Genomic DNA, 4124 nt, shown 5'->3' with positions numbered 1-4124 from the left:
TTCGCTGCCGTTTGACCTTTTTTACCAGCAAAAGGCCATGTTTTTGAGGTCTACATACACAAGTGTGGTTGATTCACATGTCAAGAACAGCCCTTTGTCAATCCATTTCTGGATGACCTTCACAAGCCACGGCTATCTCTCACGTTCCTGCGATGTTAGAAACACATTCAACGCCCGAACACGAGACGATTTAGGTATGTGCATGCTTAATCTGCGCCGTAGACTTCCAGGAGGGGAGGGAATTATTATACAATGTTACTGTACATGCAGCACACAAAAAAACCACCGTTTCAAGCCCACGAGCACCAAGTAGCTCAATTCTATTTTTGTGATTATAAACACAAGTTGGCATTCATAATACAGGATCTTTTTGGGGGGTTAGATCGCGTAAATATGTGTAGTGACATCAGATGGCACTGTGTGGTACCGGCTCTAGCGAGGCACGGCGTGCCATGCACCGTCATCGCGGACGCCCCGTAGGTGGGTGTAGTACCAGCCCTAGAGGGGGCTCGGGGAGCGCTGGGGTAGCGCTCCGCGGCACCACGCGTGGCGTGTAGTGCTGACTCCTACAGGAGGGAGTGTGAGAGTGGGGGGGGAGGGGGCAGAGCTTTGTGACGTCATATTTGAGGGTGGGGGGTTGACTTTTTGTGATGTCGTGTGACGAGGGGGGGGGGCAAAAATCGCGTGACGTCATTTATGGACGGCCCCGAGACACATTTTTGTTGCCCATATTGAAACGGCTGTACGCCGTATGGACCTTAAAACTCAATTTCCCTGGACAAGAACACGGAGTAAACCGATCTTGATTTGAAGCTTTCGTGACTGTAGGTTCTTTCGGTAAAGTCACGTAGGTAGAAAATAAAATAAATCACGACGTTTCGGGCGCAACACAAGCGTCCGTCATCAGGGTGGGAAAGCATGTTTTCCCACCTGTGTTGCGGCCGAAACGTCGTGATTTATTTTATTTGACACCTACGTGACTTTACCGAAAGAACCAAAGAGTACGGGGTGAACAGTTTGGGTTGACAGCCATGAGCAGTGGATAAGGGCCATTGCCCAAAACGTCGCCCGTTTTATATATACACACATTTCGTTAGAGGACAGTGTTACTGACGAATCTGTTTAGAGTTTGTACTGGTAGGAACCTCCTGGTTACACCAACCCACAGGGGATTATTGTGTACGTCCGTCCGTCGTGCAGGGAGGGGCTGGGTTGGGAGACGATGGTGGGGAGGGGCTGCGTGGGGAGGGTGGGGAGGGGCTGGGTGGGGGGTGGGTGGGGAGGGGCTGGTCACCCCGTGGTGACCTTATAACACATTCCTGCGGAGGGAGTTGGTAGGAACGTTGGGTTGCTCGGTCAATTGCCAGGGTCAACGGCGGCGTGGTGTATTCCGCAAATATGTGGCCGCTTGAATGGAGCCCGCATTCGCGCGCTCGATTGGACCGTCGAGGTCGAGCCGTCGACCAATCAGGTGAGCGGTCTGGAATGGAGGGAGTGCTTTGCGCTCGTTTCAGCCAATCAGCGTCATCCAACTTGTCCCCCGCCCCCCACCTTCCACCCACACCTCTCCTCTCCCTTTACATTCCACTCAACCCCCCCTCACGCCCCCACCCCTCCGGCCCACACGCCGCCCCTTCCCCTTTACCTTCCACCCAACCCCTCCCACCCACACATCTCCCCTCCCCCTATACCTTCGACCCAACCCCTCCCCCTCATGCCCCCACCACTCCAACCCACACCCCGCCCCTCCCCCTTTACCTTTCACCCAACCCCTCCCACCCATCAAATCGCCCCTCCCCCTTTACCTTCGACCCAACCCCTCCCACCCACACATCGCCCCTCCCCCTTTACCTTCGACCCAACCCCTCCCCCTCATGCCCCCACCCCTCCAGCCCACATCCCGCCCCTCCCCCTTTACCCTTCAACCCAACCCCTCCCACCCACACATTGCCCCTCCCCCTTTACCTTCCACCCAACCCCTCCCACCCACACATCGCCCCTCCCCCTTTACCTTTCACCCAGCCCCTCCCACCCACACATCGCCCCTCCCCCATTACCTTCCACCCAACCCCTCCCCCTCCCGCCCATACGACACCCCTCCCCTCAACCCCCCTTCGCCCCGCCCCTCTTCCGTTGACGCTCGCGCCAAAGCGGGATAATCGATTGGTGGCTGAGGTAAAAAATATAATTTACTCCGTTATTTATTATTACACTATTATTGTAATGTCAAAAAATATCTTTGCATATCAACATTTAATTGTACAGCGCGATAACAGCAGTGTATTCATGGTATTTAGTTTGCGTACAAAGATTTATTACGAATATATATGTGATGCATGCTGAGGTAAAGTTAAATTCTAAAATAGTTTTTTTTGGGTTAGATCGCGTAAATATATAAATGGATCGTTAAAACCCGCCACCACCCGACACAGCCAACTAGTAAGGGTTGTCACGTAAACAGAACATGCCAATTCGTTACTAGTACAGCACTAGTGTATAGTGTAGTGTATAGTGTATTAGTACAGCACACTGGTGTGTAGTGTATAGTGTAGTGTATAGTGTAGTGTATAGTGTAGTATACTAGTACAGTATTGGAGAGCCAATCCACAACATTTACAATCTGAGTACGACGTTTCGCCAGTAATTACAACCAGCTTCATCAGGCGACAGCCTGATGAATTGGCATGTTCCGTTTACGTGACAACCCTTACTATACTCCTTGGTTATTTCGGTAAAGTCACGGAGGTATAAAATACAATAAATCACGACGTTTCGATTGCATTTTCGTTGCCCCGTAGGGTGGTGGAGGGTTTTAACGACACATTTATATACTTACGCGATCTAACCCAAAAAAACCTATGATGGATTATATTGGTCGCGAAAGCCTACGTGTTAAACTTAAATTCTAAAGTTATGGATTTTGGGAGACTAAACTTAGGAAAGGTGTTCGTAAAATATTACAGTTTTCTCTGGTTTCTATACTATTATGTTAATAATGATATATATTTTTTATGTTCATTACGTTTCAAGCTTTCCAATTGAAAAAGTGTCTTGTACTCTTTAATAGGTTATTGACAATACGTTATTTCGACATCCAGTATGTACATTATCCCTCAATGACAATACAGCACGTACAGTTACATTTGTTGTTTTACCATTGTAGAATCCATCAATGTTCATAAAATGCACATATGCAAGCAATATAGTTTCACAATTCACCGTTTGCAGAGGTGGGACATTTGGCAATAATTTAAGTTTCAAATGATTATTTTCACCAATCCTTTGAAGTCTTTTCAAGTGGTCAGCCACTGCAGGATTTCTCACACAATGTAATTGTATATAAACTGCTGTTTCTACTCTTAGTGTCTTGTTAAAGTCAGGGACCTTTCAATACAATGCTATTGACCGTGGACAACAAATAGCGTTTACATGACGGTTCAAAATAAACCAAAAAAATCACTATGTTGTGAATAAAAGTTTACTTTTAATTATATAAGGATCTCATTTGTGTAAAGTCACGGTCCAGCGGGCTTTGTCTGGTAGGATGGGGATGATTGAGTCGTGTATTTGTATGTGTTTGGGCGATTTATTTACCTTGTACTTTGCACTCCTATCATGTGTTTAGCTTCATAGTTCATATCCGTCAACCCCTTATCAGTGCCCTAACCTTATTACAGACCAATTCAGATCTTATTGGTCACCCGTGCCCCTTATAAATCTCAACGTTCATCCTAAAAATTCCCATCACAATGGAGACACACAAACAAATAGATTGTTTTGTCTCCCGTATTGAAACGGCTGTATGCCGTATTGACTTGAAAACTCAATTTCCCTGTACAAGAATACGGGTCAACCGTATGGGTTGTACAGGTATGACAGCTCATCAGATTCCTCCTGCGGGAAAATAAATTTGATTCTGATTCAGCGCTACCCACTTTTCCCCCACGATGTCAACACCCAGCTCAACGTTTGTTGGGGGTCACACATTCATGCACTCGTTCACGATTCACGTTTCTGCCCTGCTTTTTACCTTTTCAGAAGAAAGGCGCATTCAGGAGGAGAAGGGGGAGATTAGGATTTGGACATTCCCTTGTGTCACCGCTGCCGTGCTCTCCTCTCTGGCC

The sequence above is a fragment of the Lampetra fluviatilis genome, chromosome 5 (assembly GCF_964198595.1).
Source record: "Lampetra fluviatilis chromosome 5, kcLamFluv1.1, whole genome shotgun sequence".
Taxonomy (NCBI): Eukaryota; Metazoa; Chordata; class Hyperoartia; order Petromyzontiformes; family Petromyzontidae; genus Lampetra; species Lampetra fluviatilis.
The sequence above is the reverse complement of the archived record's forward strand: the minus strand, read 5'-3'. Positions refer to the sequence as shown.